The sequence below is a fragment of the Somniosus microcephalus genome, chromosome 8, assembly GCF_052327205.1.
Source record: "Somniosus microcephalus isolate GS21.2 chromosome 8, FLI_Smic_1.0, whole genome shotgun sequence".
NCBI lineage: Eukaryota > Metazoa > Chordata > Chondrichthyes > Squaliformes > Somniosidae > Somniosus > Somniosus microcephalus.
This window is the reverse complement of record NC_140994.1, coordinates 111,172,533-111,186,530: the sequence shown is the minus strand read 5'-3', so window position 1 is coordinate 111,186,530 and position 13,998 is coordinate 111,172,533.

The following is a 13,998-nucleotide window of genomic DNA, read 5'->3' as shown; positions in this document are numbered from 1 at the left end:
CACCCCCGTATCGCTGTGTCTCCTGAATTCTCACCCGGGTATCGCTGAGTCTCCAGAACTCTCACCCCCGTATCGCTGTATCATCTCCTGAACTCTCACCCCCGTATCACTGTGTCTCCTGAAATCTCACCCTCGTAACACTGTGTCATCTCCTGAACTCTCACCCCTGTATTGCTGTGTCTCCTGAACTCTCAACCTCGTATCGCTGTGTCATCTCCGGAACTCTCACCCCCGTATCGCTGTGTCATCTCCGGAGCTCTCACCCCCGTATCACTGTGTCTCCTGAACTCACACCCCCGTATCGCTGTGTCTCCTGAACTCTCAGCCCCGTATCACTGTGTCATCTCCTGAACTCTCACCCCCGTATCATTGTGTCTCCTGAACTCTCACCCTCGTATCGCTGTGTCTACTGAACTCTCACCCCGTATCGCTGTGTCATCTCCTGAACTCTCACTCCCGTATCGCTGTGTCTCCTGAACTCTCACTCCGTAACGCTGTGTCATCTCCTGAACTCTCACCCCCGTATCGCTGTGTCTCCTGAACTCTCACCCTCGTATCACTGTGTCAGCTCATGAGCTCTCACGCTCGTATCGCTGTGTCTCCTGAACTCCCACTCTCGTATCGCTGTGTCATCTCCTGAAATCTCACTCTCGTATCGCTGTTTCTCCTGAACTCTCACTCCTGTATCGCTGTTTCTCCTGAACTCTCACTCCTGAGTCGCTGTATCTCCTGAACTCTCAACCCCATATCGCTGTGTCATCTCCTGAACTCTCACCCCCGTATCGCTGTGTCTCCTGAACTCTCACCCCCGTATCGCTGTGTCATCTCCGGAACTCTCACCACCATATCGCTGTGTCATCTCCTGAACTCTCACGCCCGTATCGCTGTGTCATCTCCTGAACTCTCACCCCCGTATCACTGTATCTCCTGAAATCTCACCCCCGTAATGCTGTGTCTCCTGAACGATCACCCCGTATCACTGTATCTCCTGAACTCTCACCCCCGTATCGCTGTGTCTCCTGAATTCTCACCCGGGTATCGCTGAGTCTCCAGAACTCTCACCCCCGTATCGCTGTATCATCTCCTGAACTCTCACCCCCGTATCACTGTGTCTCCTGAAATCTCACCCTCGAAACACTGTGTCATCTCCTGAACTCTCACCCCCGTATTGCTGTGTCTCCTGAACTCTCAACCTCGTATTGCTGTGTCATCTCCGGAACTCTCACCCCCGTATCGCTGTGTCATCTCCGGAGCTCTCACCCCCGTATCACTGTGTCTCCTGAACTCACACCCTCGTATCGCTGTGTCTACTGAACTCTCACCCCGTATCGCTGTGTCATCTCCTGAACTCTCACTCCCGTATCGCTGTGTCTCCTGAACTCTCACCCCGTAACGCTGTGTCATCTCTTGAACTCTCACCCCCGTATCGCTGTGTCTCCTGAACTCTCACCCTCGTATCACTGTGTCAGCTCATGAGCTCTCACGCTCGTATCGCTGTGTCTCCTGAAATCTCACCCTCGTATCGCTGTGTCATCTCCTGAAATCTCACTCTCGTATCGCTGTTTCTCCTGAACTCTCACTCCTGTATCGCTGTTTCTCCTGAACTCTCACTCCTGAGTCGCTGTATCTCCTGAACTCTCAACCCCATATCGCTGTGTCATCTCCTGAACTCTCACCCCCGTATCGCTGTGTCTCCTGAACTCTCACCCCCGTATCGCTGTGTCATCTCCGGAACTCTCACCACCATATCGCTGTGTCATCTCCTGAACTCTCACGCCCGTATCGCTGTGTCTCCTGAACTCTCACCCCCGTATCGCTGTGTCATCTCCGGAACTCTCACCACCATATCGCTGTGTCATCTCCTGAACTCTCACGCCCGTATCGCTGTGTCATCTCTTGAACTCTCACCCCCGTATCACTGTATCTCCTGAAATCTCACCCCCGTAATGCTGTGTCTCCTGAACGATCACCCCGTATCACTGTATCTCCTGAACTCTCACCCCCGTATCGCTGTGTCTCCTGAATTCTCACCCGGGTATCGCTGAGTCTCCAGAACTCTCACCCCCGTATCGCTGTATCATCTCCTGAACTCTCACTCCTGTATCGCTGTTTCTCCTGAACTCTCACTCCTGAGTCGCTGTATCTCCTGAACTCTCAACCCCATATCGCTGTGTCATCTCCTGAACTCTCACCCCCGTATCGCTGTGTCTCCTGAACTCTCACCCCCGTATCGCTGTGTCATCTCCGGAACTCTCACCACCATATCGCTGTGTCATCTCCTGAACTCTCAAGCCCGTATCGCTGTGTCATCTCCTGAACTCTCACCCCCGTATCACTGTATCTCCTGAAATCTCACCCCCGTAATGCTGTGTCTCCTGAACGATCACCCCGTATCACTGTATCTCCTGAACTCTCACCCCCGTATCGCTGTGTCTCCTGAATTCTCACCCGGGTATCGCTGAGTCTCCAGAACTCTCACCCCCGTATCGCTGTATCATCTCCTGAACTCTCACCCCCGTATCACTGTGTCTCCTGAAATCTCACCCTCGTAACACTGTGTCATCTCCTGAACTCTCACCCCTGTATTGCTGTGTCTCCTGAACTCTCAACCTCGTATCGCTGTGTCATCTCCGGAACTCTCACCCCTGTATCGCTGTGTCATCTCCGGAGCTCTCACCCCCGTATCACTGTGTCTCCTGAACTCACACCCCCGTATCGCTGTGTCTCCTGAACTCTCAGCCCCGTATCACTGTGTCATCTCCTGAACTCTCACCCCCGTATCATTGTGTCTCCTGAACTCTCACCCTCGTATCGCTGTGTCTACTGAACTCTCACCCCGTATCGCTGTGTCATCTCCTGAACTCTCACTCCCGTATCGCTGTGTCTCCTGAACTCTCACTCCGTAACGCTGTGTCATCTCCTGAACTCTCACCCCCGTATCGCTGTGTCTCCTGAACTCTCACCCTCGTATCACTGTGTCAGCTCATGAGCTCTCACGCTCGTATCGCTGTGTCTCCTGAACTCTCACTCTCGTATCGCTGTGTCATCTCCTGAAATCTCACTCTCGTATCGCTGTTTCTCCTGAACTCTCACTCCTGTATCGCTGTTTCTCCTGAACTCTCACTCCTGAGTCGCTGTATCTCCTGAACTCTCAACCCCATATCGCTGTGTCATCTCCTGAACTCTCACCCCCGTATCGCTGTGTCTCCTGAACTCTCACCCCCGTATCGCTGTGTCATCTCCGGAACTCTCACCACCATATCGCTGTGTCATCTCCTGAACTCTCACGCCCGTATCGCTGTGTCATCTCCTGAACTCTCACCCCCGTATCACTGTATCTCCTGAAATCTCACCCCCGTAATGCTGTGTCTCCTGAACGATCACCCCGTATCACTGTATCTCCTGAACTCTCACCCCCGTATCGCTGTGTCTCCTGAATTCTCACCCGGGTATCGCTGAGTCTCCAGAACTCTCACCCCCGTATCGCTGTATCATCTCCTGAACTCTCACCCCCGTATCACTGTGTCTCCTGAAATCTCACCCTCGAAACACTGTGTCATCTCCTGAACTCTCACCCCCATATTGCTGTGTCTCCTGAACTCTCAACCTCGTATCGCTGTGTCATCTCCGGAACTCTCACCCCCGTATCGCTGTGTCATCTCCGGAGCTCTCACCCCCGTATCACTGTGTCTCCTGAACTCACACCCTCGTATCGCTGTGTCTACTGAACTCTCACCCCGTATCGCTGTGTCATCTCCTGAACTCTCACTCCCGTATCGCTGTGTCTCCTGAACTCTCACCCCGTAACGCTGTGTCATCTCCTGAACTCTCACCCCCGTATCGCTGTGTCTCCTGAACTCTCACCCTCATATCACTGTGTCAGCTCATGAGCTCTCACGCTCGTATCGCTGTGTCTCCTGAACTCTCACCCTCGTATCGCTGTGTCATCTCCTGAAATCTCACTCTCGTATCGCTGTTTCTCCTGAACTCTCACTCCTGTATCGCTGTTTCTCCTGAACTCTCACTCCTGAGTCGCTGTATCTCCTGAACTCTCAACCCCATATCGCTGTGTCATCTCCTGAACTCTCACCCCCGTATCGCTGTGTCTCCTGAACTCTCACCCCCGTATCGCTCTGTCATCTCCGGAACTCTCACCACCATATCGCTGTGTCATCTCCTGAACTCTCACGCCCGTATCGCTGTGTCATCTCCTGAACTCTCACCCCCGTATCACTGTATCTCCTGAAATCTCACCCCCGTAATGCTGTGTCTCCTGAACGATCACCCCATATCACTGTATCTCGTGATCTCTCACCCCCGTATCGCTGTGTCTCCTGAATTCTCACCCGGGTATCGCTGAGTCTCCAGAACTCTCACCCCCGTATCGCTGTATCATCTCCTGAACTCTCACCCCCGTATCACTGTGTCTCCTGAAATCTCACCCTCGTAACACTGTGTCATCTCCTGAACTCTCACCCCCGTATTGCTGTGTCTCCTGAACTCTCAACCTCGTATCGCTGTGTCATCTCCGGAACTCTCACCCCCGTATCGCTGTGTCATCTCCGGAGCTCTCACCCCCGTATCACTGTGTCTCCTGAACTCACACCCCCGTATCGCTGTGTCTCCTGAACTCTCAGCCCCGTATCACTGTGTCATCTCCTGAACTCTCACCCCCGTATCATTGTGTCTCCTGAACTCTCACCCTCGTATCGCTGTGTCTACTGAACTCTCACCCCGTATCGCTGTGTCATCTCCTGAACTCTCACTCCCGTATCGCTGTGTCTCCTGAACTCTCACCCCGTAACGCTGTGTCATCTCCTGAACTATCACCCTCGTATCGCTGAGTCTCCTGAACTCTCCCGCCCCGTATCACTGTGTCTCCTGAACTCTCGCCACCGTATCACTGTGTCATCTCCTGAACTCTCACCCTGTATCGCTGCATCTACTGAACTCTCACCGCCATATCGCTGTGTCTCCTGAACTCTCGCCCATGTATCGCTGTGTCTCCTGAACTCTCACGCCCGTATCGCTGTCTACTGAACTCTCACCACCGTATCGCTGTGTCTCCTGAACTCTCACCCTCGTATCGCTGTGTCTGCTGATCTCTCACCCTCGTATCATTGTGACATCTCCTGAACTCTCACCCCCGTATCGCTGTGTCTCCTGAACCCTCACCCCCGTATCGCTGTGTCTCCTGAACTCTCACCCTCGTATCACTGTGTCAGCTCATGAGCTGTCACGCTCGTATCGCTGTGTCTCCTGAACTCTCACCCTCGTATCGCTGAGTCATCTCCTGAAATCTCACTCTCGTATCGCTGTTTCTCCTGAACTCTCACTCCTGTATCGCTGTTTCTCCTGAACTCTCACTCCTGAATCGCTGTATCTCCTGAACTCTCAACCCCGTATCGCTGTGTCATCTCCTGAACTCTCACCCCCGTATCGCTGTGTCTCCTGAACTCTCACCCCCGTATCGCTGTGTCATCTCTGGAACTCTCACCACCATATCGCTGTGTCATCTCCTGAACTCTCACCCTCGTCTCACTGTGTCTCCTGAACTCACACCCCCGTATCTCTGTGTCTCCTGAACTGTCACCCCCGTATCACTATGTCATCTCCTGAACTCTCACCCCCGTATCATTGGGTCTCCGGAATTCTCACCCTCGTATCACTGTGTCTCCTGAACTCTCACCCCATATCGCTGTGTCATCTCCTGAAATCTCACCCTCGTATCGCTGTGTCTCCTGAACACTCACCCCGTATCGCTGTGTCATCTCCTGAAATCTCATCCCCATATCGCTGTGTCATCTCCTGTGCACTCACCCCCGTATCGCTGTCTCTCCTGAACTATCACCCTCATATCATTGTGCCTCCTGAACTCTCACCCCCGTATCGCTGTGTCATCTCCTGAGCTCTCACCCTCGTATCGTTGTGTCATTTCCTGAACTCTCACCTCCGTATCGCTCTGTCTACTGAACTCTCACGCCCGTATCGCTGTGTCTCCTGAGATCTCACCACCATATCGCTGTGTCTCCTGAACTCTCACCCTCGTATCGCTGTCTCATTTCCTGAACTCTTTTCCTCGTGTCGCTGTGTCATCTCCTGAAATCTCACCCTCGTATCGCTGTGTCTCCTGAACACTCACCCCGTATCGCTGTGTCATCTCCTGAAATCTCATCCCCGTATCGCTGTGTCATCTCCTGTGCACTCACCCCCGTATCGCTGTCTCTCCTGAACTATCACCCTCATATCATTGTGCCTCCTGAACTCTCACCCCCGTATCGCTGTGTCATCTCCTGAGCTCTCACCCTCGTATCGTTGTGTCATTTCCTGAACTCTCACCTCCGTATCGCTCTGTCTACTGAACTCTCACGCCCGTATCGCTGTTTCTCCTGAACTCTCACCCTCATATCACTGTGTCATCTCCTGAACTCTCACCCTCGTATCGCTGTCTCATTTCCTGAACTCTTTTCCTCGTATCGCTGTGCCTTCTCCTGAACTCTCACACTCGTATCACTGCGTCATCTCCTGAACCCTCACCCCCGTATCGCTGTGTCATCTCCTGAACTCTCACCCCCGTATCGCTGTATCATCTCCTGAACTCTCCCCCCCGTATCACTGTGTCATCTCCTGAACTCTCACCCCCATATCGCTGTGTCTTCTCCTGAACTCTCACACTCATATCACTGTGTCATCTCCTGAGCTATCACCCCCGTATCGCTGTGTCTCCTGAACACTCACGCCCATATCGCTGTGTCTCCTGAACTCTCACCCCCGTATCGCTGTGTCTCCTGAACTCTCACCCCCGTATCGCTGTGTCTACTGAACTCTCACGCCCGTATCGCTGTGTCTCCTGAACTCTCCCCCCGTATCACTGTGTCATCTCCTGAACTCTCACCCCCATATCGCTGTGTCTCCTGAACTCTCACGCCCGTATCGCTGTGTCTCCTGAACTCTCACCCCCGTATCGCTGTGTCTCCTGAACTCTCAACCTCGTATCGCTGTGTCATCTCCTGAAATCTCACTCCCGTATCGCTGTGTCTCCTGAACTCTCACCCCGTATCGCTGTGTCATCTCCTGCAATCTCACTCCCGTATCGCTGTGTCTCCTGAACTCTCACTCCTGTATCGCTGTGTCTCCTGAGCTCTCACTCCTGTATCGCTGTGTCTCCTGAACTCTTAACACCGTATCGCTGTGTCATCTCCTGAACTCTCACCCCCGTATCGCTGTGTCTCCTGAACTCTCAACCTCGTATCGCTGTGTCATCTCCGGAACTCTCACCCCCGTATCGCTGTGTCATCTCCGGAGCTCTCACCCCCGTATCGCTGTGTCATCTCCTGAACTCTAACCCCTGTATCGCTGTGTCTCCTGAAATCTCAACCCCATATCACTGTGTCATCTCCTGAACTCTCACCCCCGTATCATTGTGTCTCCTGATCTCTCACCCTCGTATCGCTGTGTCTCCTGAACTCACACCCCCGTATCGCTGTGTCTCCTGAAATCTCACCCCCGTATCACTGTGTCATCTCCTGAACTCTCACCCCCGTATCATTGTGTCTCCTGATCTCTCACCCTCGTATCGCTGTGTCTCCTGAACTCTCACCCCGTATCGCTGTGTCATCTCCTGAACTCTCACTCCCGTATCGCTGTGTCTCCTGAACTCTCACCCCGTATCGCTGTGTCATCTCCTGAACTATCACCCTCGTATCGCCGTGTCTCCTGAACTCTCACCCCCGTATTGCTGAGTCTCCAGAATTCTCAACCCCGTATCGCTGTATCATCTCCTGAACTCTCACCCCCGTATCACTGTGTCTCCTGAACTCTCACTCTCGTATCACTGTGTCATCTCCTGAACTCTTACCCCCGTATCACTGTGTCTCCTGAAGTCTCACCATCGTATCGCTGTGCCTCCTGAATTCTCACCCCCGTATCGCTGTGTCTCCTCATCTCTCACCCACGTATCACTATGTCATCTGCTGAAATCTCACCCCCGTATCGCTGAGTCTCCTGAATTCTCACCCCCGTATCGCTGTGTCTCCTGAACTCTCACTCCCGTATCACTGTATCACCTGAACTCTCACCACCGTATCACAGTGTCACCTCCTGAACTCTCAACCCCGTATCACTGTGTCTCCTGAAGTCTCACCATCGTATCGCTGTGTCTCATGAAATCTCATCCCCGTATCGCTGTGTCTCCTGAATTCTCACCCTCGTATCGCTGTGTTTCTCCTGAACTCTCAACCCCGTATCACTGTGTCATCTCCTGAACTCTCACCCCCGTATCGCTGTGTCTCCTGAACTCTCACCCCCGTATCACTGTGTCTCCTGAACTCACACCCCCGTATCGCTGTGTCTCCTGAACTCTCACCCCCGTATCACTGTGTCATCTCCTGAACTCTCACCCCCGTATCATTGTGTCTCCTGAACTCTCACCCTCGTATCGCTGTGTCTCCTGAACTCTCACCCCGTATCGCTGTGTCATCTCTTGAACTCTCACTCCCGTATCGCTGTGTCTCCTGAACTCTCACCCCCATATCGCTGAGAATGCTGAACTCTCACCCCCGTATCGCTGTGTCTCCTGAACTCTCACCCCCATATCGCTGTGTCTCCTGAAATCTCACCCCCGTATCGCTGTGTCTCCTGAACTCTCACCCCGTATAACTGTGTCATCTCCTGAACTCTCACCCTCGTATCGCTGTGTCTCCTGAACTCTCACTCCCGTATCGCTGAGTCTCCTGAACTCTCACCCCCGTACCTCTGTGTCTCCTGAACTCTCACCCCCGTATCACTGTGTCATCTCCTGAACTCTAACCCCTGTATCGCTGTGTCTCCTGAACTCTCACCCCCGTATCACTGTGTCTCCTGAACTCACACCCCCGTATCGCTGTGTCTCCTGAACTCTCACCCCCGTATCACTGTGTCATCTCCTGAACTCTCACCCCCGTATCATTGTGTCTCCTGAACTCTCACGCTTGAATCGCTGTGTCTCCTGAAGTCTCACCCCGTATCGCTGTGTCATCTGCTGAACTCTCACTCCCGTATCGCTGTGTCTCATGTGATGTGCCTCAATAATTCCGAGCCTCGAAGTTAGCAGAACAAAAACAAGGCTTTTATTAACTTAGAACGTAACACGTAAGCGAGAGAGATGTCATCCTTCTGGAGACTGAGGCCAGACTGAACGAGCTTACAAACGGGGCCAGATATGGGCGGAGCCCAACACACAGCACATTCCAGTATACAATACAGCACATTCCAGTACACAATACAATGAGGTCTGGGGGAAGGGAAATGACACTGAAACCGATCTCAGTCACAGGCAGTGATGAATGGAAATATTTCATCACATTCACCCCTTCTATAGATTTAGTCTGTTCAGGGGTTTGATAGCCCTCTGCGACCGACGTGGCTGTTGCGGTGCCGCGGGTGTCAGCTGGGTGTCCCCGGTAGCCTCCTGGGTCTCTGCCGGGGGTGCCGCCAGGGTTGTTGAAGGGGTAGTAGGTGGGGGTGCCGTTGGTCGGTGTTCTTCCGGGGGTGATGAAAGAGTAGTGGGTGGGTAAGAGTTGCTGTGATCGTCGTTGCCGCTATTGCCGTGGTTGTTGTCGATGCCAGCTGGGGCGACGTCTTTTATGGACACGGTGTCCTCCCCTCCGTCGGCGTGCCGGACATATGCATATTGGGGGTTGGCGTGGAGTAGGTGTACTGGCTCCACGAGAGGGTCCGTCTTGTGGCCCCTCACATGCCTTCGCACGAGTACCAGACCTGGGGTGGAGAGCCATGACGGCATGGATACGCCTGAGGTGGATTTCCGGGGAAAGACAAACATTCGTTCATGAGGCGTGGTATTAGTGGCCGTACACAATAGCGACTGTATCGAATGGAGCACATCCGAGAGGACTTCCTGCCAGCGGGAGATAGGGAGGCCCTTGGTCCTTAGAGCTAGAGTGACTGCTTTCCATACTGTCCCGTTCTCTCGCTCCACTTGGCCATTACCCCGGGGGTTGTAGCTGGTGGTACGGCTCGTGGCGATCCCCCTGGACAGCATGTACTGGCGTAGCTCTTCACTCATGAAGGACGCCCCCCTATCCATATGGATGTAGCTTGGCATGCCGAACAGGCAGAATAGGCTGTTGAGGCATTTAATGGCCGTGGTGCTGGTCATGTCTGGGCAGGGGAAGGCGAATGGGAACCGGGAGTATTCGTTCACAATGTTCAGGAAGTAAACATTGCGGTCGACGGACGGGAAGGGGGGCCCTTGAAATCTAAGCTGAGCCGCTCAAAGGGCCGTGTAGCTTTGATTAAGTGGGCTCTATCTGGGCGGTAGAACCGAGGCTTGCACTCAGCACAAGTGCGGCAGTTCCTGGTCAGGGACCGAACTTCCTCAATCGAGTAGGGTAAGTTACGAGACTTTATGAAGTGGAACAGCCGTGTGACCCCTGGGTGGCAGAGGTGTGGTAAACCACGTTCACTATCGTATCACTGTTAGTAGTTAGCACTGTTCACCACTGTTCGTTATAACTGTATCACTGACCACTATTGTATCACGGTACGAGGTCGCCTCTTGCCACACTGCTATACCTGGGATGACCACTGCCGACTCCGCCTTGGCTCCACCCACCAGGCCAGGTATAAAGGTGAGCGCCTGGCTGGTATTCCTCCTGCTTGGATCGGATCACCCACGAGAGTGGGCTCTGTTATTTAGTCAATAAAAACCTTTAGTCACCTTCGTAACTCTTCGCCTTTTATTGGAGGAATTGATAGGTATATCAATTTTATTGACTAAATAACAGAGCCCACTCTCGTGGGTGATCCGATCCAAGCAGGAGGAATACCAGCCAGTCGCTCACCTTTATACCTGGCCTGGTGGGTGGAGCCAAGGCGGAGTCGGCAGTGGTCATCCCAGGAATAGCAGTGTGGCAAGAGGCGACCTCGTACCGTGATACAATAGTGGTCAGTGATACAGTTATAACGAACAGTGGTGAACAGTGCTAACTACTAACAGTGATACGATAGTGAACGTGGTTTACCACAAGAGGTCATTGTGGAGGGTCTGTAGCCGATCCCCGGTGGCGCTGGCACACATCCCTCGTGAGAGGGCATCAGGGGATTCGTTAAGGGCCCCTGGCCGGTAAATGATGTCGTACTCGAAGGTGGAGAGCGCGATCCGCCACCTAAGAATCTTATCATTTTTAATCTTCCCCCCCTGTTTATTATTGAACATAAACGCTACCGACCGCTGGTCGGTAAGTAGGGTGAAGCGTTTGCCAGCTAGGTAGTGGCGCCAGTGGCGCACTGCCTCCATGATGGCTTGGGCCTCCTTTTCCACGGAGGAGTGTCTGATCTCGGGCCCTTGGAGGGTCCTCGAGAAGAAAGCTACGGGCCGCCCCGCCTGGTTGAGGGTGGCCGCCAAGGCGAAGTCAGACGCATCACTTTCCACTTGAAATGGAGTGTTCTCGTCCACTGCCTGTAGCGTGGCCTGCTCAATATCCTGCTTAATGCTTTTGAAGGCGGCGTGGGCCTCAGCAGAGAGCGGGAAAGAGGATGCTTTCAAGAGGGGGCGGGCTTTGTCGGAGTAGCTGGGGACCCATTGGGAATAATAAGAAAATAACCCCAGGCACCTTTTCAGGGCTTTGGGAGTGTTGGGCAGGGGCAGCTCCCGTAGGGGGCGCAATCGGTCGGGGTCTTGTCCGATTTGCCCATTCTCCACCACGCTGCCTAGTATGCAGAGGCGCGTGGTGTTGTAAACGCACTTGTCCTCGTTGTAGGTGAGGTTGAGTTTTTTTGCGGTTTTCAGGAACCTCTCGAAGTTCGAGTCGTGATCCTGCTGGTTGTGACCGCAGATGGTGACGTTGTCGAGGTAGGGGAAGGTTGCCTGCAAGTGGTGGTCATCGACCATGCGGTCCATCTCCCTCTGGAAGACCGAGACCCCATTCGTCACCCCAAAGGGGACTCTGAGGAATTGGTAGTGGCGTCCGTTCGCCTCGAAGGCGGTGTACGGGCAGTCCTCTGGTCTGATAGGGAGCTGGTGGTACGCTGACTTGAGGTCGATGGTGGAGAACACCCGGTATTGGGCGATTTGGTTCACCATTTCTGATATGCGGGCTAGCGGGTAGGCGTCTAGTAGGGTGTACCTGTTGATCGTTTGACTATAGTCGATCACCATCTGTTTCTTCTCACTACCCCTTACCACTACCACTTGGGCGCGCCACGGGCTGTTGCTGCATTCAATAATGCGCTCTTTCAGGAGCCTGTCTACCTCGGTCGCGATAAACCGCCTGTCCTGCCAGCTGTACCTCCTGCTTTTGGTCGCTATTGGCCGGCAGTTAGGGGTAAGGTTCGCGAATAGCGAAGGCGGCTTTACCTTCAGGGTAGCCAGACCGCACACTGTGAGGGGCGGCTGGGACCCACCGTACTTGAGCGTGATGCTTTGGTGGTTGCACTGGAAATCCAGGCCCAAGATCACGCTCGCACATAGGTTCTTCATGATTAATACTTTAAAATTATCATATACAGTTCCGTTAATGCACAATTGTACCGTGCAGTAACCCAGAATGGTCGATGTCTGGGTTTTGTCAGCCATAGAGATGGTACCCTGAGTAGGGACCACCTTTAGGGAGAATTGTTGTGCCAGTTCTGGGTGGATAAAGCTCTCCGTGCTTCCACTGTCAATTAAGCATTTAACCCGGCACCCGTTTACCTCGATGTCCACCATTGATCTGGATAGCGGGTGCGGCCCGGTCTGGTCCACTGTGACCGATGCCACTGTAGGGCCATGATCGATACAAGATGGCGTCCATGCTGTCTGCTCACAAGATGGCGGACCCCACGAGGTCGGGCAAGATGGCGTCCAAGATGGCCGCTCCCACGGCGCACACGCGGCGGTGGCGGGTTTTCCGGCGGTTGGTTTTCCGGCGGGGTTCCCTCTGCACACCTTCCCGAAGTGCCCCTTCTTACCGCACTTAAAGCAGGTGGTGCCTTTCACCGGGCACAGGTTTCTGGTGTGCTTTGGCTGCCCGCAGAAGTAGCAGTTGGGTCCCTGATGCGTCGCGGCTGTCGTAGGGCTTCTGGGGGGAGAGCGGGGCCCAGCCGGTGTCGGGCTGTCGGGCGGGGAAGATGCCTTCCAAGATGGCGGCGCCCTCGGTGCACACGTGGCGGCGTGGACGGCACGGGCTGAAGAGTAGGCGTCCGAGTTTCTCTGGTCCACATCCAGGGATCGCGCGGTGTCCACAGCCTGTTTCAGGTCCAACCCCGTTTTTTCCAGCAGTCTTTGCCGGATGTAAGTGGAGCTGAGGCCTGTGATGAAGGCATCGCGAACAAGCTCGTCAGTGTACACTGCGGCTTTTACATCTCGGCACTTGCCGTCTTTACCAAGCATTTTCAGGGTGCTTAGGAACTCCTCCACCGATTCCCCAGGTCGCTGTGTGCGGGTGGCGAGCAGGTGCCTAGCATATGCCTCATTCGTAGGCTGCTGGTAATGCGCCTTTAAGATGTCGCAGGCGGCCAGGTACGTCTCGGCATCTTGGATGAGGGTGTAAACCCGGTGGCTTACCCAATTCCGCAGAATTCCGAGTCTCATCCTCGCAGCGTCCGTAGCGTCTTTGACAGCTGCGGAATTGTCCAGGAAGAATTCCATACACTCAAACAAGTGTCCGAAGCGTGCTGATGCGTCAAGAGCATGTTGATCTAAATCCAAACGTTCGGGTTTCAGGAGTTGATCCACAGTGTTGAAAAATAAGTTAATAAAATTGATGTGCCTCAATAATTCCGAGACTCGAAGTTAGCAGAACAAAAACAAGGCTTTTATTAACTTAGAACGTAACACGTAAGCGAGAGAGATGTCGTCCTTCTGGAGACTGAGGCCAGACTGAACTAGCTTACAAACGGGGCCAGGTATGGGCGGAGCCCTACACACAGCACATTCCAGTATACAATACAGCACATTCCAGTACACAATACAATGAGGACTGGGGGAAGGGAAATGACACTGAAACCGATCTCAGTCAC